A 21,214-nucleotide genomic window follows, 5' to 3' on the forward strand; every position below is an offset into this window, starting at 1 on the left:
GGATTGCTTTAACTTCATTTAAGTTTGCCCACTAAAGGATCCTAATTTCAATTGCCACTTCTCTGTTTTTTTTATTTGTCGCTTTGACTTTTGCACACATTTCAATGTGCTTTGACCGGTTAGTTAAAATTATCGTTTGTAAATTTTTTTTGTGAATGAAAATAGACAACTTATATTTTAATTCATAAAGAGAAAATTTTCAAAATTAAATTTTTAAGTAGCCGATCAAAATACATTGAAATGTGTGCAACAGTCAAAGCGATAAAAACAGAGGAAGTATTAGTGAAATTTTGGCTTTACTTGTCATTAGAGGATAATTGCTTACGGAGCTCAACAATATCAGCCAACTTGACGCTATACAAACTCAAATATTATAGAGCTCAAGCACGAGTACTCAGTCATTTCAATGGAGTGGCCTCTCAGCTTCAACAATATCAGCCAACTTGACGCTATACAAACTCAACTGTAAATGCTCACAGAGCTCAAAACAAGCACGCTCAAAACAAGCATGAGTACTCAGCCACTTCAATGGAGTACTCAGTCACTTCAATTGAGTGACCTCTCGGCTTCAACAACGCATAGAAGAGAACAACCCACGGAGGAAAAAACTCACTAATGAGTAACCAACAAACCCATTCGTACTTGCTAATACAGAGAGAACAAAGAAAAGGTAACTGAAGAACACAAGACCAACCATGTGGAATAACTCCGCAGGCCTGCAAAACCAGCAAACCCACCCCTGTTCCCCATTCCACCCAGCAAATGATTTTTGAATCTCTTCAAGTGGAAAGTAGTAACTGAAGAAGTGTCCTCTATTAAAAATTATTTTTTAATTTACACTTTTTCCTTGCAATTTTCACATGTAACTTTGTTTTAGGATCCCTATTTTTTCAATCTTTATAAATGATTCAAGAGCATCCTGAAGGGTGGTTACATCTTTGATCTCTAGGCTTAAATCAATAGAAGGCTTATAAGTGTCAGACACATGACCACAATTGCAACACTTCAATTCTATAACAAGAGAACCACCAAAATCTTTTGACAAAATTATCCTTCTTTTCACTCGAGATCACCTCCTTCAACATTGAAGCATTATAAGATCTCTCGAGAATATCAAGAAAATACCGCAAGAATTCATGAGCATCCTCCTGCCGACACCTCTGGAAACTAGAAGAAAATAACTTAAATTGTCAATATTAAGATCACAAGACATAATATGATCAAAAATCCGAACACCCTCAACTAACAGAACATTGTGCATAAATCTTTGCACAATCGCATTATAAAAACAAGTAGTTCCCAAATTCGCAAGCTCTGCACCTACCAAAGACTGTTGTTCTTCGTAACAAAGCGGAGAACACGAATTTCAGGGCCTAATCATATCAATGCAGGCCAAGTCACCCCACTTATATCCCCAAGGATTATACGAATAAACCGAATAACTATTAGGAAAAGGACAAATAAGATTTTCATCATCATTATCATCATCAGATTTAATGCAACATATAAACACCCCATGTAAGCCAACAACACCGAGTGAATGACAAGAGAATAAGCAAACTAAGGGTGTTTTAATAAACAAGGAAAACAATCCTGATTATGCCCATATTAAGAAGGTAACTATTATTTCCGATATTATGCGACTTGTTAATAGTCACACCCTCTTGACCTGGAACCACTTCATTGCATTCTCCTTTAAAACTCTGTGCTGGATTTCAACACGAGATTTGCATCTTTGATGACATCCTACACGGTAACCAGGACGCACAAGCATAACATAGAAATTCACACCATAAATCCCAGTATAAAGATCATACTTGATTTCAAGATCAGTATGCACCTTGATCCCGAAGCCAAAATCAGTATGTCACTGAAGTTCTTCCTAAGCAGCTCATATTCCTTAACCTTGAGCCCACTTTCCAAGAGCTGTGTTGCCTTGACACTTACATAACAAGCAATCTTTTTATTTATCTTAATTCCAAAAGACCTAACATTATATCTTCCTTTAAAGAAGTGACCATCTAATGAATTCTTGATGAATAAAGTAGGTGGACCTTAACACTAGGCTGACAAGAAGTGTGTCAGGTAAGAAGTACGCCTTCTGAATGACTCTAGAAAATAGCTTAATTGCATTTTTACTTTCTTCCTTAGAAATATTTCATCCAACATTTCCATACTTCAGTCACTATCAAGAATATCAAGAATGATCGTAACGCCCCCATCATCGACACTAACACTCTGAAGTAATGATAACACATGCTCCATTTTATCCAACACAACCTCTTCACTTAAAACATTCACTTCACTATTATCATCACCAAGAATCACAAGTCAAATTCTCGTCAAAACCCTCTTTTTTTCTTTTCAGTCATTTCATCAAACACATTGTGGACATTTGATTTCTAGGAATTATTACACACACCACCCTCTGCCCTCTTTGATGAAATACTTATCACCAACAAAGCTAAAAGTTCCAAAATATAATGTGATTTGATCATTTCCAACAACAACGACAATCTAATTATAATATATATATATATATAGAGTAAAGTTCTATGGAGTCCACCTTTAATTGGAGTCCTCGGAGTCCATATATGTTCTGCAAGTAAAATATAGCTTAAAATATTGCAAAACATATTATTTTTCGACAAACATCACTATTCTATCAAAAATCTTGTAGATTGCATATATTTTACAAGCAGAACATTGCAAAAATATATATTCTACAAAACATGTTTAGTTTGCAGAACATAAATGTTCATGTTGCAGAACATATTGCAGAACATACATATTGTACCGTAAATATATGAGATTTGCATGATTTTGTTGAAGTTATGCTATTTGTGTAACATGTTTTGCAAAATAACACGTTTTACAATATATTTTATTTGCAGAACGTAGATGGACTCCGAGGACTCCGATAAAAAGGTGGACTCCATAGAACTCAGCCCTATATATATATATTAATTCTTAGGCCTCTGAGGTTCTGATACCATCATATTTTAATATATTATTTTTACCGAATTTTGTAAGTTAAATGCTAAGGGCGTTGGATTATGTAAAAAAATTAAAAAGACTATGTTAAAGCAAAGAACGCAAGAAATTGGTGATGCAGAAAACCCGAGAACGGGAAAAAACCACGGGTGGGATTGAGTACCCAATCTAATAAGTAAATCACTAACGATACAGAGAAGATTACAATTATTTAAAGATGATACTTCATCATCATCTTGAGCTAAGTTTCTTTCTCTTTATGACAGTGTTTATGCTTGTGAATGTGTGTGAACAAAGTGCAGTGATTTTGAATCGTTTTCGTGTATATCAGATGAGTGCATGCCCCTGGTGTTTGCTTGAATGTGTATATATATTATGTTCCCTTCCTCCCCCATTGCCTTCTTTCTCTCCATTCAAATGAGCACCTTATCCCCTTTTTTTCTCTAACCTCCCTCTCTTTTCTCCTGCCTCTAGATATGGTTGCTTTCTTCTTCTGCATTACTCAACCGTCTTCCTTGATTTTCACTGTAGTGTATGACTTCGTCTTCTTATCTTCATATTTCAATATGTCTTGATCTGTTGGCATCCATGACATCTGTGTAGTTACTCGTCCATCGTCCGACTTCATCACGTCTAAAAGTTCTTGACATAACAATAGCCACAGATTTTGTTATTTAATTGTTTAAATAGCAAAATCTTTTACTAGATTAATAATTGTATCACTCATTTATCTTGTACTTAGCGTGTAGTAGTGGATTAGTCAGCATCCTTGATACCCGTGTGAACCAATTGATGATATGCATGCATTGGTTACTCGTTTATCAAGAAACCCTTCAATTACTTCTGTAGGACTCTTTAGATACTCCTATATATACTCCTTTCATAACTCATCCGTCTTTCACTCTTCTTTTTATTCAGTCTTGAATCCGTCTCCTCTTCTCTCTTCTTTCACCATGACCAAAAAACACAGCAAGAGTTCTGGAAGCCGTAACGACGAAAGCCCCAATATGTCCTCTGATCAACCCAATTGGATCGCCACTAATTTACTAGACCCCAAAGATAGCCGTCCTAGTGAAATCAAGCCTAAAAGGTTTGAGGAGGTCAAGATGTTATTTCGTTCCAATGTGGTCGCGGTGGTACCAGATATCTATGTCCGTGCTGATTTCTTCAAAGAAGGTTGGGTAAGCTTTTATTATTACCCTTTCGATGTTGGACTCACTTTTCCGTTTTCCAAATTTGTTGTTGGCGTGTTAAACACCCTGAAAGTGTCTCCTAAACAACTGATTCCCTTTGCATGGAGAGTCCTTGCATGTCTGGATTCCATTGAAGAAAAGCACAAATTGGGTATCGATGTCTAAGTTGTGAAGCAGTCCTATAGCTTGAAGAAATTTAGTGGATGTCGAGTCGGGTTCAGTAATAAGGATACTGACGATCCGTTAATCGTTAACAATGACACAGTCAATGACCGGAATTGGAAAAAATATTTCTTCTTTGTTGATAAGGCGAGTTTGGGAGATGATGTCGACTTCCCATTGGAGCGTTGGAACAATACCGGTAATTCTCTCAATTTTCATCACTACAGTTGTTTTGTTTTTATTTTCCGTATGATAGATTTGCTACTTTAGTGTCTTCTGTGTTTATCTTCTCCTTGCAAACCTTTTGTTTATTAGCATGCATGTTCCTTTTTTGAACTATATGCCAATTGTTTCTCCTTGTCCTGATGTTTATCTTTGTTGCAACCCACTAAGTTAGCTTGATGTTCTTCTTTATTCCAGTTTCTGCAATTGCTGTGTCATTAATTATTTTTCGTATTTGTAGACTGTGATTTTGATTTTGATGAGGATAACACTGAGGCTAAGGCTACTGTTGATAAGATTTGTACCTTGCCCATAGGAGAAAGACTACGGCCGAATTGTTTGGCTAGACCCATTCATAATGCTGGTCAAGTTAATGTTGAGGATTTTGCTTCTGGTTTGAAGAAGTCGCAATTGCGTCAGGAACTGTGGCTTCCAAGAGATCTGTGCAGAGATCTGCTGCAAAAAGGACTCGGAGTAAGAAACTCTCAATCCCTGCAACCCAACAGTCATATTCTGCTTTGAGCTTGTCATCTGAGTTCCAAGATAGCCCCAAGAGTGTCAAGGATCCCGAGATGAGTTCTGGATGAACTTATGCCAAAGGTATTCGTCAAGCACTCTATTTTTTGACGTTCTTCCTTTTCTCTTTCTGTTTATCTCTATTTATATTGACATGGATCGAACCTTTTTTCCTTATTATAGAGTTTCAACCCCCTGTCATCAAACCTTTGATCATTTCCAGTAAAGACCTAATTTCCAAGAGAGCTCGTGATAATAAATCAACTAAAACTCATTCCTCTAAGGCCCCTTCCGTATTGAGCCCCATTAGCAGCCCTATTTCTAAAAAGGTTAAGATCGATCCTCCTGTTACAACAACCAAACCTGAGAATATTGTCCCACTTGCCATCCAAAACTATAATATGGCTGCTAACCCTACAACTTTTGCCCATCTGTTTAATAACATGTTGCTCCCTCAGTCGATGGAAGCTCTCTCCGCTAAGCCAGTTTCTGCTATTCTGAATGATGTTGTCGGCTATTCCTTTCACGTCTTAGTATAATTCTTTGTTGATTTGATTGTATTGTTGTTTTTCTCTTTGTTTTCAACTGATAGTGGCCTTTTAATATAACACAGACTCTTCAAACTGTCATGGTAGCTCGTGAGATTCATGAGCACGAGATGAAAAAGCTCAAAGACTTAAAAGAATAGCATAAGAAATGTGCAAGCAAGATTAAAGCAGCTGAGGAACTGGCGTTCAACAATTTAAAGGCTATGAAATATGTTCAGGAAGAACTAGAAGATTATGCTTCTAAGGTGCAGACAATGGAGAAAGACATGTGTGATGAAGCAGAGAAGGTCGTTAACCAGCAAATCATGTGAATTAGGGTTGACATGATGTTGGAGTACCATAGAGGTGAATGGAGCTCGTGGGATGTTTCTGAGACTGTCAGGATCTACAATGAAGCATTTCCTGAAGATGCTTTCCCTATGGACGAGTTTGCCGATGCCAATGATGATGAAGCAAAGTCCCCTAAAGATGACGCTCAAGAGGACAAGTGATGTGATTTCCCTTTTCATATTTTGTTTAAGACTATCATATTTAATTATGTTTCGACTTCGAACTTAATCTTTTGTTGCTTTACTTTATCTCCGTAGTAATTCATCCCTATTTCACCTTGGTGGCGGGGATTGTTGGATTTTGGTTTGAACTCTTTTGTGGTATTATGCATATTTTTGTTTATGAATCATTTTCATGTTGCCATGATGTCTTATGTTTCTATCCATATGGTCGCCTTTATTAAATGTCATGTACTTAACAATTTGACGTAAACGTGGAGTATCATGTAGTCTGTTTCCCAGTAAAGATACAATTATTTAAGGGGGGTTGGATACAATTGTATAAATGTTTCGAACAAGTAATAAAATATAACAGCTTTTTATATTTCTGATAAAAACTGTTACAAAATCCTCTCAAGAAATACTGATGTTCTTGAGAGCTGCTAGGTCGAATGATCCTCGAGTGTTATATTTCTAAGTGATGACCTAAAATGTGTTTATATACTACACAACTACAACAGATTAATCTAAGATATGCATTATCAAAAACTAACTCAAACTGATACATATCTTAAACTAAACAGATAAAATCATATAACTCAGACACAACAGATATATGATCCATATTATAAGGAACAGAACGAATCCTCTAATGTTGACTGTCTTCAAATACTGATGTCATACAAATGCTGATGACATACCAAATCCTGACGGTACATCAGATCCTGATGACATCCGAACAACCAGATTCTGAGTTTCTTCTGATAATTGAGAATTCAATATGTAACAATCTCCCCCAATTTATGCTTAATACAATAAAGCATAAATTCCATTCTCAATGATGCCAAAACCAATCTACAAAATGTACAAGGAGTAAAGCTTACTTTAGTATCTTCAGATAACTGATAGTTGTTCCAAGAAAGTTCTTCAATCTTTCTTCCTCCTTGTCTCGTAGGACTTTAACAAGCTTTTTCTTCAACTCTCTCTTCTCTTCAGTTTCTTCTCCAAGCTGATAGATAGATGATCTTAACTTAGAAAGTGAGCTTTTGCTTATCTCAAGATCACCAATCAACATGAAGCTTAAACTGACATCTTAATGATTAGGACTGAAGGATAACTGAGGACTGTTGAGAAAAACTTGTAGCACTGCTGCTCCATTTTTCATCTGCATTTCTTGACCAGTATAAGTTCTGTACTCAGGAACGTAATCACCATTGTATTAATCATCTTTTGTCATAACTCTTCTTCTGATGACTTCAAGTATCATAGAAGACCAGTTTCTGGTGACACTGTTCTCAACTCTAAGAAGATAGTGAATGTATTTCAATTCTTTCACAGTCTTCATTAAGAGTTGCTGCAATGTAAAGCTTTTTACTTTACAATCTCTAAAAAAGTACAGAATCTCTTCTCTGACATCATTATCATTTATATTTCTATGAACAATCTTCACAGCTTCAACTTTCTCAAGATGTGAAGGAGAAATTCTTTCACCAAGATTTTCTGTCAGAGTATCTGTATCTAGTAGATCAGATTCTAAGATCTCCATACTGGAGTGACCAATGCCTCCTCTGGTTCAAGATTTGATAAGTTTCAGTTTTTCATTGTATACCACCCAAGAAGGCTTCTTGATGGACTTATCAACATCTTCCTGTTCTGAGATGGAATCTCTTAACCAGCTGACACAAATTCAACATGCTTGAACCCTTTAGAATAATTGAATACATGGATGTTTTTTCATCTTTTATTCTTCTTGTCGAGAGGAGCATAGTTTGAAGACAAATCATCAGTCTTCCCTTCTGCTTTATGTCATAGCTCCCTCTTTGATTTTAAAACTCTCTGCAAATATTCTTTGCATGCTTGATCAGCTTCCCTTCTATCAATCTTTTCTTTTTCATCAGCCTCTCAAGTATGAGGAGTGATTACTAGAGAAGGAGCTGACTCATTTAATGCTTTGATCACTTTTTCATCAGAGTTAAAATCAATTATCAGGTTCACAGCATCAGGATCTGCTTTTACCTCAGGATTTGTGTCTGCATCAGGAGTTACATTCTGATTTTCTATATCATCTTGATCAATATCAGTGGCTAATATTTTCTTCCTTGGTATAATCAACTCTTCTTGCTTCTGAACTTCTTTATCTTCTTCATTTCCTTGTCTGGGAACATAACCTTCTCTGGATAGAAAATTCAGAAAAGTAGGGTTAAATGCAGTCACTTGCCTTGATCCAGAAGTTCTTCCACCTCTTCCTCTTCCTCTTGCTCTTGCAGATCTACCACCTCTTTTTCCTCTTCCTTTAGAAGTGTTAGCTTCAGCTTCAATTTGAGCCAAGAGCTCCTTTTGTTGCATAACTGCTTCTTCAGGTGTTAGATCATGAATTTCTTCAGTTATATACCCAAGAGCACTCCTAGCATTCTTTTGCTCAAACTTCTTGTCTTTGTAGTACAAGACAATCTCTTCACCTATTTTTTTATGTCTGTAAGGAAAGAACATTCCTTTAACTTCTGCTAAATTTGAGATTGTAATATCATCATCCTCAGGAGTACTAGCAGTAGTCTTATGTGTGGCTTTATAAGCACCAGTAGACTTCCTTTGTCATGAAGGATCATTCTTTTTAAAATGTTGAAGTTGTTGAGCAGTAGAAGCAATTTGAACATCTGTAACTGGATAATTTTTATCACCATCATCATTAATATCTTTATCCTTTGTCTGAATAGAATCTGGTGTACATTTTATAGCAACTATCTTCTCCCCCTTTTTGGCATCAATTTTGAAATAAGAGAAAACAGAGCATCCAGTTTGTCACCTATAGAAGAAACTTTATCTTCTAATGAGGGAATTCTAGAGGCCATGTTATCTTGAGATTTAACAACATCTTTGATGGTATTTTTCACACTTTTGATTTCAGCTGATTTAGGTGTGTGAAGCAAAAATCCATCAATTTTCTCTTAGACACCAGTATGAGACTTCTTCATTTCATCAAGATAAAAGTGAATTCCTTTAACAGAAATAGTTGTGGCCTTAAGATGCAACTTCAGATCAGAAGTTTGAATTTCATCATAAGCACGATGAATATGTTACAAGCTAACAACATATGAGATAGAAGAATTTACAAGTCTCCATTTATAATCCCATTCTGTCTGTCTGAAATGCTCAGCATCAGCATTGTAATAAGAAGGATGGTTAGTGAAGTGCGAAGAAGAACTAGCATTGGACTTCTTAGATGCATCAATTGTAGACTTAAGTTGAGCTGAATCAGAATCATTGTCATCACTATCATTTTCAGAGTCAGACAAGCCATCAGAAGAATGTGCAGAATCAGGCAGAATTGCCTTGCCTTTATCCAAATTCTTTGCAAGAGATGCATGTGGCTGATGTGATCCTGAAACAGAAACATAGTAACACCTAAATCTCTCTGTTCTTTTCAAGTGATCTCATCACTTCTCATACAATATATTACTTTTAAGAGTAATATTATTCTCACAGAAGAAACTTTATAAGTAAAGAAAAACTTATAAGATTCTTGTCTCAAAACTACCTCTCCTTTTGCAAGTACAGGAGACTGCCACTTAATTTTTTTTTAAATATGATATTTTCACACAGTCTCTCAGAAAGGCTCAATCACACATATAGCAAAGAAATAATAGATGGCTGAGAAGAGTTGTATGCTTGTCATATGAATAGAGGTAACCTCAAATAAGAGACTATTTATAATCATACAAACATGAGAATATATGAGAAGTTAGCAATACCTGAAGTTGATTCCTCAAGTGGAAGTGATGAAAGTGGAGGAACAAACAGCACATCAGGATGCTTTTTCAAACTAGCAACTAGTAATGGATCATCAATTGTAGCTAGTGCAGTTGAAGGAGGATTCTCAGTAGGAGCTGTTGTATCTTCAGGATTTGATCTGTCAGGAGTATGTGAAAGACCATCATCAGTACTTTGAACTGATGGTTCTTCTGGAGTCTGAGACATGTGAGCTGCTTCAGCAATGCTTGGTGAATGTAACACCCCCAAATCCGGGGTCGGGGATCTGGGTTGTCACGAGTTCCATTTCCCTTAACAATACTTAATCTAAATAAACAACGAATTACTGCGTACTGTGAACCCACAATATACACACACACCACAAGTTATAGTCTCAGAGATGAATATCAAAATAACACAAGTCATTTTATTCCACAATTATAAGTCATTACACCTCAAAAGGGTTTCTGAATAAATTTACATATTCTTTGCCATTATTACAATTCATAAATATACATAAGTCTGGTACATTAAAAGTTGAAAGCCTAGCCTATTGGTAGTTCCTACCTCAGCTACAACGGCATCAACGCCTACAGGAAACTGCAGAACATTTCCTATCCGCTCGCGAATTGGGAGCTTGATCCTGTTCATCTTGTCTAGCTGTTGTTGTGTCATGAAAGAATAAAGCAAGGGTGAGCAACAAGCCCACCAAAATAACATGTATAATAATTAACAATATATGAGCATTCTCTTAGTACTCATGAAAGTCTTGGTCAAGCAAACATGAACCAAGTTCGATATCTTAACGCAACCAAGTCGCAAAATATTCAATATATATGTATATATACTTTTCAAAATCTTTGAAATCCTCTGCCATGCAGAATATACAGAGAGTTCCAGTTTATAACTGTATAAAAATATCTTTGCAAGGTGATCTCATATATCTAACCTTGTCTCAACATTTTTATAAAAATCTCTGTCATGCATAAGATAATCATTAACCAGATATAAGTTGAAAAGATGAAGTTACAAGATACTCCAATATACTTATATCTTTTCCGAATACTACTTGAACTACCACCGTTCAAGGTATAATCAGTTTCAAAAGTTCATCACATGGATGAGACTACAATATAAGACTTAAATAGATTCAATCTTTGAAATATCATTATAAAGAATGAGGTTATGAGATACTTCATTAAGTCCCGATATATATATATATATATGCCTATATATTTATACATTTCATCCATTCTTCTGCTATGGAAGTATAAGAAGAGTTGTCATTTCCAAGAATTTTGGAAAGAAGAAACTTTGGCATAAACCTGATATCTTGCTGATCAGGCAAATATACCAATTAAGTCACCTTTTCTACTAGTAGATGGATGAATCCCCCACTGGTCATCACCCTGGCCACATTAGGACCTTATGTTAGACTACCACTCAGCCACTTACACTTAGATGGACTGCCACTCAGCCACTTACACCTTGATGGACTCCCACTGAGCCACTTATACATTTTATGGACTCCCACTGAGCCCATGTCGCCTATGTCGATGCATTTTGATTGGGCTTACTTCCCGAAATTGGGAAAGTAATCAAATTCTTTTATCAAATTAGCAACTTCGTTGCGCCAAAAATACCCCACGGAGCCGGATCCCTTGGGTTTGAGCGAGTATTTAAATCTCCCTCCAAAGGAAGATCTTAAATTTGAAAATGAGTTTTGGGATCCGCTCTAACTTTTAAAACCATTTTGAGGACTCGAAAATATATTAAAGAATGTTTAGAGTAATGATGATTTAAAAAAATAAATCAGTCCCGTTATATTAGAAATATCTGAATATTATTATTTAAATAATATTCCCATAAAGGATAATCTTTATAAAAATAATTGAAGTAAAAGTTTTAAAACTAATACTTGAAATGAATAATAATTAACAAAAGATATACTTATACGAAAGTACGATCTTTATTTGAATAATCGAAAATAAGTTTGATTAGACTATCGAATATACCTTATTCGATTAATAGTTATAGAAAACTATATATATATTATACTCGGGAACATCGACTCCTGGTTTAGAAAAATGTTCACCTTCGGGTCCCCTATACCAAGGGTATACGCAATTACTGCTTATCTCTAGCAAAGGTATTATGCAGTTTATAAGTATTTGAATTGATAATAGAATATCAAGATTATGAAACAGGCATGTATATAAATATCATATCACATGCTCCAATATATCGCAAGACTTTGCTAATAATAACCATGCACTTATCTCAAGATAATACATCAATATATTTCATCACAACAACAGTATAACGGGTAGAAAACTTGTCTGAGTGTTCCGGGATAGACTTAAGCTTAGAGTGGATCCGGTAACCTATGAACAACAACATAATCCGGAATTAGACCACGATCGCTTAAGAAACTAGTCAAAACTCACTCATACCCTAACGGTCGTTTATACGCTTAATGATTTGCGTTAATCGCTTGCGTACCCTCAGCTCCACCAATTTTAATAATAACTGTTACGAATTTCAAGGAAAATCTTTCGCGAGTACTCTACCAACTGACCAATTAATCTTACATAAATGTTTCATACTCTAATTAGTCATTTAAGGACCTTAATCAAGGTTTCAAAGTTAGGCGAGGGGTAAAGGTTCATTCGCGAAACACTGTAACTTAAAATGATCGTTTCTCCTAAACCGTAAATCAGATATAAGCGAACAACATATCAAAACGAAGCTTGAAACATAACCTATCTAATAATGGAAGTGGTTAGTTCATAGAAGTGGGTGTTCGGGTCCAACAGTTAATCACAAAACAGTTTAAAGAAAATCGGGCATTATGACGGCTATAACCTAACGATTTCCAAAGTTTAAACTACACCAAATCATCACCAATTCAACAAAAATCCAACATCCATCAACATCAAACTAAACACATTCATCTAAGTACCATTATCATCCAAATAAACCAAACTTAAAACTAAGGATTCAAGAGTTTATACCTTCCTTGGAGAGTGGGCAGTCACTAACAAGCCTCTAGGAACCTTGATCTTTGCTTAATCAACCTTAAGCTTTCATGAAAATCAAGAAAATTAAAGTAAGTTACTATTCATCATCATCTTTGATGAGTGGATTAGCTAAGTAAACCATTGAATCTTGATCTTAAACTCATGGTATAACTAAGTTATAAAATATAGGATCGAAGGAAATAAACCTTGTAATTTTCCATGGCCTAGAGCTTGAGTTTTGAAAATCTATTTCTTCATTTCTTCAAAAGGTCGAATGGAAGAAGAAAGAAATGGTAGAGAGCTTTATCTTCCTGGTCTTTCCTTGATATTTGTGCAAAGAATGCATGGTTGTGGTTAATTATTGGCTAAATATCTTGTTTTCACTTGCTTATGTCATTGCTTGCATCACTACTTTGCCACATGTCTCATTCTTATGGTGTGATGATGTCACCTTGCTTCTAACCACATGTTTTAGCTTATCTTAAAAGTTTCCTTCTAATGCTACTTGCATGTCCTTGCCCCTCTGACGTTTATTTGTTTTACGGTTCGCTTAACTCTCATTCTCGTTGATCATTTGAAGGATCAACTCCGGGATCTTATTACTTGGGCTTCACTAACCCTCTATTAATATTTTATAGTCCTTTAATGATCCTTGCTTATAATCCTTGAATTTAAATCCTTTTCATCATGTTACCCTATACTCAATTCTTTCGGTATCTGGTGGATTTTCGGGAAAAATCAAGGTGTTCGAATTTGTATTCTGACGATCTTTACATACACTCATTTACTTTATGGAATACTAATACGATCTCAGAGTTTCCATAACAGTACTCCTATATAGTGTGGTCTGATAATTTTCCTTAATCAGCATAGTTAGCAAAAGTTACTATTCATCCGTGTTTCAAAAATTCCAAAAATTGAGGTTATTACAGTGAAGGTTCTTGTGTGCTCTTCTCAAAAATGGGATCATCAATGATTGCATCCACTCGTGACAGTATCTCCTGATGAGTTTGCTTTTCCTGGAGTAGTTGAACAGAGTCAGCAAGAAGATCACTATGAGCAATATTAACAATGATATGTGCAGCCTCAGTGTCTGCATCTTCTCTTTGAGAAGATGGTTCTTGTGTGACTGGATGTGTTGCAGTTCCTAAATCCCTTTGAGACCTAGGTTCTTGTGTACTAACATTCTTTTCAAGAGGCCGAGTATTCTTCTTATTTCTGATATATCCAACTACTTCTTCACTTCTTCTTTTCAACTGGCTCTTTGTAGTTTTGTTGTGTTCAGCAGTTGCTTCAATTACTGGAAGCTTGTCAAGCAGAGCACTAGCATCAGTAATTGGCTCCTTGATTCCAGTAGTGTCAATCAAGTCATCAGGATTTTGATCAATGGACTTCTTGATTTTTTGACAGAGACCCTATTGGCATATGATCATCTGATTCAGAATCTTCTTGAATGATCAGTCTTCTTTTCCTGATTGGAAAGCAGTCTTCTTTCTTCTCACTCTCACTCAGTGAGACTTGTTTAGCTTTCTGTCCAGATGTGACAGATTTCTTAAACAGCCTTTTCTTTGTTACAACTGATATCTTTTGAGAGACATCAGAGGAGGCTAATTTAGAGGCTTGTTGTGTTTGCTGTTTGGAAGAAGAAATGCTTGGGTTAGAAACAAGATGGGTGATTTCTTGAGTCTTAGCATCAGGAACTATGACAGAGGTTCCAGCATCAGGATTTGCAGGCACTTGTGTAGTAGTAGGTCTATTTCTTAACAGAAATTGCCTGACCTCTCTAGGAAGAAAGGGCGGTCCTGAAAATTTATTCTTTTCATCCCTTTTAATATGATCAGTGATTGCTTTTTCAGAAATTTAAAAAACAGGGAGTAATTCATCATCATCAAAACTAGCATTAGGGCATAGATAAGTGAAAATCAGTTGTAAAAATCTAGTATACCCTATTACTCCTGAAACATCTACTCTCCTAGCAATTATGAACTGTAATATAGTATTATTATAATCAAAATTACCAGAGTTAAGAAGAGAGTACCCAATTCTCAGAGAAGTGGATGGAAGAGCATCAAAGTTTGTTGTATTATTCAAGAAACATCGACTGATGTAGTCAAAGAACAAGTTCCACTCTCTTTTCAGTTTGGTCCTGGCCAGTTTTCCAATGGTTGTGATTTCTCCTTGATAGCCTAAAGTCCTGAGCATGTCAAACAGTTGCTCAGTGGTATGAGTATCAGGAGCACCATCAAGAGCAGGCAATCTCAAGGCTTGAAGCAGAATGTCAGCATCAACTTCATATCTTTGGTCCTTATACTCAAAGGAAAAGCCAGTATGTGTTGGATTTACCACAACTGTGTTCCAGACCTGCATGACAGCCCTGTATGACACCTTAACAGGATTTGTGAGAGCATACCCAATTGGACATAGAAGAAGAAAATCCTAAATATCATGAAAAGATGATGGTAGCTGCTGATGTGTAAGCAGAGCTAAGTAATTGTTAGTACCAAATGTGTTTCCATGAATGATTGTGGTTTGACTGAAGAGTGGTGAAACTGCAGAAGTTGTCATGATGTCTGGCTTAATATCAAGTTCATTCACAAGCTTTGTAAATGTTGCTTCAAGTAATGGCTTTGTGAAGATATCAGCGAGCTGCTGATCAGTAGGAACAAAATGAAGCTCTATGGTTCCTTCCATGACATGCTCTCTTATGAAGTGATATCTGATACTGATGTGCTTTGTAAGAGAGTGTTGTACTGGATTTCCTGTCATAGCAATAGCACTTTGGTTATCACAATAAATATGAATTTTTGAGAATGATAATCCATAGTCCATGAGCTGATTTCTCATCCATAAAAACTGAGCACAGTAACTCCCAGTTGTAATATATTCAGCCTCAGCAGTTGAAGTAGAAATAGATTTCTGTTTTTTGCTGAACCATGAGACTAATCTGCCTCCAAAGAACTGACAGCTTCCTGATATACTTTTCCTGTCTATTTTGCATCCAGCAAAATCAGCATCTGAATAACCATATAATGCAAAATCAGCTTCTCTTGCATACCAAAGTCCAAGAGAAACAGTACCCTTGAGGTATCTGAAAATTCTCTTTACTGCAATAAGATGTGGGTTCCTTGGATTTGCCTGAAATCTTGCACATAAACAAGTGGAAAACATAATGTCTGGCCTACTAGCAGTTAGGTATAACAGAGATCCAATCATACCTCTGTAGGTTGTCACGTCTACTGTTGTACCTTCATTTGGATCAAGTTTTGTAGCATTTGCCATAGGAGTACTTGCAGTTGCACTTTCTTGCATATTAAACCTCTTCAGTAAATTTCTTATGTACCTGGACTTATTGATATAGATGTCATTTTCAGTCTGTTTAATCTGCAAGCCTAGGAAGTAGCTCATCTCTCCCATCATACTCATTTGATATCTTGATTACATCAACTTTGAAAACTTATCACACAGTTTTTGATTAGTTGATCCAATAATGATATCATCCACATAAATTTGAACTAAAAGCAAATATTTACCTTTATTCAGATAAAATAGGGTTTTATCTATTGTACCTCTTTTGAATCCACTTTCAAGTAGAAACTAAGTAAGGGTTTCATACCATGCTCTAGGTGCCTGCTTCAGTCCATAGAGTGCTTTATCAAGTCTGTAAACATAGTCAGGATGTTTAGGATCCACAAATCCTGGTGGTTTTTCAACATAGACTTCTTCTTCAAGTTCTCCATTGAGAAATGCACTCTTGACATCCATCTGTAAGACTTTGAACTTCTTGTGAGCAGCATATGCCAAGAAGATTCAAATTGCTTCCAACCTAGCAACATGAGCAAATTTCTCATCATAATCAATACCTTCCTGTTGGGATCATCCTTTTGCCACCAATCTTTCCTTATTTCTGATGATTGTTCCATCAGAATCAGTCTTATTTCTAAAGACCCATTTTGTGCCCATAATTGACCCGTTCTTAGGTCTAGGCACCAGCTTCCAAACTCTATTTCTTTCAAACTCATTCAATTCTTCTTGCATAGCCATGACCCAATCTGCATCCTTGAGTGCATCTTCTACTTTCTTTGGCTCTTCTTTTGAAAGTAGATTATGATATAAACATTCATTCTGAGTTGCACTTCTTGTCTTTACACCATCATCAGGATTTCCAATGATCAGATCAGGAGTATGATCCTTAGTCCATTTTCTGACACTGGGAAGTGTCCTTCTGAAACTAGATGCTCCCCCTGAATTATATGCCTCATCAAATGCATTTGAGGCTCCCCTTGAATCCGTTGGGTCATTTCCTGATGAAATATTGGGACTTGACTCATGTTCTTCTGATGTCGAATCAGCATTGGATTGAGAAGAACTTTGAGATGATTTTTCAGTGTTAGCATCATCAGCTGACCTTTGTTGTTGCTCCCCCTCAACTTGTGCAGGCTCATTAGCACCATGATTATCTTCAGAATCTGAAGGAGTGTCAGGATTTGGATCATCAGGATTTGACATTTCATTAGAGTTTGATCCAGATTCCAATAATGCCTTTTTATTTGCAACGATTAAACTTTCATGAGTGTCTTCTTTAAAACCAGGAATCTTCTTATCATCGAAAGATACATTTATGGAGACTAGTACAGTGTGTGTTCTTAGATTGAACATTCTGTAAGCTTTTGATGGTGAGTATCCAACAAAGATTCCTTCATCAGCCTTTGATTTAAACTTTCCAAACTGATCAGTATGAGTTCTCAAAACAAAGCACTTACATCCAAATACATGAAGATGTTTGAGACTGGGCTTCATTTCTTTTAGCATTTGATAAGGAGTAAGACCATGTCTATTTATCAGAGTGACATTCTGAGTATAACATGTTGTGTTTACTACTTCAACCCAGAAGTAAGTGGGTAGTTTTGCTTCTTTTAGCAGAGTTCTGCCAACTTCAATTACGATTTTGTTCTTCCTCTCAACAACACCATTTTGTTGAGGTGTACCAGGAGCTGAGAATTGATGTTCTATGCCTTTGTACTTGCAGAATTCCTCTATTTTTGAGTTCTTGAATTCAGTGCCATTATCACTCCTTAGAAATTTCACTTTATGAGTGGATCCATTTTCAATTTGCCTTATGTGGTCCAGAAGAATTTCTGGAGTTTCATCCTTCCTGTGTAGAAAATAAACCCATGTATATATATTGAAATCATCAACAATTACAAGTGTGTACCTTTTCTTGTTGATGGACATTATGTTCACTGGTCCAAAAAGGTCCAGGTGTAGCATGTGATATGGCTCAGAGATAGAGAATTATGTTTTCCTTTTGAAAGACACCCTTCTTTGTTTAGACTTTTGGCAAGCATCACAAAGACCGTCACTTGAGTATAGCATGTTTGACAATCCTCTTACAAGCTCCTTCTTGGCAAGTTGTTGATTGAGTTGAAGTTGAGATGTGAGAGCTTCTTATGCCAGTTCCAGCTCTCATCTATTGATGCCTTAGAGATAAGGCAAGTAGCTTCCTTTTCAAGACTTTCATGTAGCCTTGCTTCATAAATGTTACCATGTCTGTATCCTATCAAGATAATTTTCTTTGACTTGTTATGAACAACTTCGCAGTGTGAGTCATAGAATACAACATGATAACCTCTATAAGTGATTTGACTGATGCTCAGAAGATTATGCTTCAGTCCTTCCACCAGAGCTACATTCTCTATTGTTACCTTTCCAATTATCAAGTTGCCATATCCCAGAGTATGTCCTACATTTCCATCTCCATAAGATACATCTGGGCCAGCCTTCTTCTCAAATTCTGACAACAGGGATTTATTTCCAGTCATATGTCCTGAACATCCACTATCCAAGACAAGTGTATTTTTCTTGTTACCCTACAATCAGAAGAATAATTAATTAGAAGGATTTTTAAGGACCCACACTTGTTGGGCCCTCTTTTTGGACAACTTAAGCCTTTGTGTGTCAGGAGTACTTTTGACAATCTTTCCTTTGTCAGGATTTTTTTTGTCAGAGGCAAGTTTAGTAAAACCAACAGAATTAATCACACAAGCAGCTTTATTAAACTTAGGCAAAGGTTCATAGTAATTGTGATACAACTTGTGATAAGAACTACAAGTATAAATCGAATGCCAACTACTACCACAATGAAAACAAGGATTTTGTGGTTTATAAAATACTGATCTACCCCTAACATCAGACTCAGGAATAGCAGTTTTCCTTTTCTTATTCATCCTGCAATCAATAGCAAGATGATTAGTATTTCCACAGTTAAAACAAGTTTTCCGAGGAGCATTGGGAACAACCTTGTAATTTGAATCCTTAGAAATACCTTGCTTATCAGTCTTGTTTCTTTTAGGACTTTTTACTTGAGGTTTGTCGGTAACCTCAGATATTTTCTTTTTCAATTGTCTTGCCGACAAAAGTCCTATGTTCTTTTCTTTCTTAACAGACTTAATGGTTTCCTTGCCTTTCTTTCTTTGAGTTTTATAATTTACCAGTTTTTCTTGTGATACTGATGTTGAACCCTTTTCAAAAGTGGATTTGGGTTCATCAGCTTCTAATGAAATAAACTTAACAGGAGTTTTAAGGGAAATTTTATTTTCAGTGTCAACATCCTTAATTCCATCTTTATCGCCTAGGCATTCTTTCCAGTTTTTCTTTGAGATCATCTCATGAACCTTTTTGCCTGAATCAGTCCAGGTTTTAAGGGTTTTTCTCTCATTCTCTAGATCCTTTTCTAACATACTGTATCTAGCCTCAAGAATCTTAACTGTATGTTTAGCTCTCTCACATTCTTTCTTCAAATCTATCTGATATATTAAGTCAGACTCTAATTGATCATTCCTAGATTTCAAGGTCTTAATTTCAGTTATAAGTCTATCATTTTTTAAAGTCTTATTCTTAAAACTACCATGCAAAGATTTAAGAATAGATTTCAATTCAGATATATTTTCAGTATCAAAAGAGAATAAAGGAGTTTGTACCTTAGGCTCAGAAGCAGCAGGATCATCAAGACTAGCCATTAGTGCATAACATGTGTTTTTATCTTCAGAGTCAGAGGAGTCCATCCAATTCTTGCTTGAAGTGATCATGTCTTTGCTCTTCCCTTTATTATACTTTGTTTTCTTGCACTCTGAGGCAAAGTGACCAGGTTCATCACAGTTGTAGCACTTGATCTTTGTCCTATCTACCTTCCCATCTTTAGAGTCCTTTCCACCTTTTCTCCCAGTTGACTTCCTTTTGCCTCCAGTGAACTTCTTTCTAAAGCTTCTGTTGTTCCTAAACTTCCTGAATTGCATTCTCCTGAAGCCCTTAACCAGCAATGCGGCCATTTACATGATATCAGAATCTGTCATGTTCTCATCAGTTTCGGAATCAGTATCATCATCAGGATTTGATGATGAATCATCAGTATCTAATTCTGGAAAATTGTTCTTCTTTCGTACAGCTCCAACAGACTTTTCTTTTGAAGATTTATCATTTACTTTCAAAGCAACAAATTTCCTTTTATTGCTTTTCCTCTCTCTCATTTACTGAACTTCCAAATCATGAGTTCTCAGCATGCCATAGACTTCATCCAGAGTAATTACGTATAGATCATACTGATGTCGTATGATTAAAGTCTGAGTCTCCCATTCTTCACTAAAAGCTCTCAAAAACTTGGTATTTGAATCCTCTCGATCATACACCTTTCCCACCAAAGACAGATTGTTTAGCAAAGTCAGAAATCTGTCATAGATGTCAGTGAGACTTTCATCAGACTTGGCCTCAAAGTGTTCATATTATTGAATCAGAACAACCCTTCTGTTCTTCTTGATGGCGATGGTTCCTTGACATTGAGTTTCAAGAGCATCCCAGATCTCTTTGGAAGTCTTGTAGGCTATAATCCTGTTGGACATCACAGAATCAAGACTGTTATGCAAAATGTTTCTTACATTTGCTACTTCCTCTTCTGGTGTCCATTCTATCATCTCCTTCAGTTGATAATGTTCAGCAACCGTAGGATTTGCAGGCACCAGTTTTGTTGGCATGAAGGGTCCATCATTGATTACGTCTAGATAATCTGGATCTGTAGCTTCCGGGTACATGAGCATCTTCACCTTCCATGTTGGATATTCAGCCTTTTTCAGAATGGGAATTTTAGTGCTTTCATACTTGTTCAGAGACATGTTTAGATCGTTTCTGATTGTAATTTTATCAGTGAGCTCTGATACCAATTGTTGCCCAGTAAAGATACAATTGTTTAAGGGGGGTTGGATACAATTGTATAAATGTTTCGAACAAGTAATAAAATATAACAGCTTTTTATATTTCTGATAAAAACTGTTACA

General features: G+C 36.1%; 1 pseudogene; it reads right to left on the reverse strand.

Annotated features, from left to right (window-relative positions):
• Positions 1-497: 497 nt before the first annotated feature.
• Positions 498-20,914, reverse strand: LOC141697645 (large ribosomal subunit protein uL5-like; annotated as a pseudogene).
• Between the last annotated feature and the right edge of the window lie 300 nt (positions 20,915-21,214).

Source organism: Apium graveolens, chromosome 2 (genome assembly GCF_009905375.1).
Source record: "Apium graveolens cultivar Ventura chromosome 2, ASM990537v1, whole genome shotgun sequence".
Classification (NCBI taxonomy): Eukaryota; Viridiplantae; Streptophyta; class Magnoliopsida; order Apiales; family Apiaceae; genus Apium; species Apium graveolens.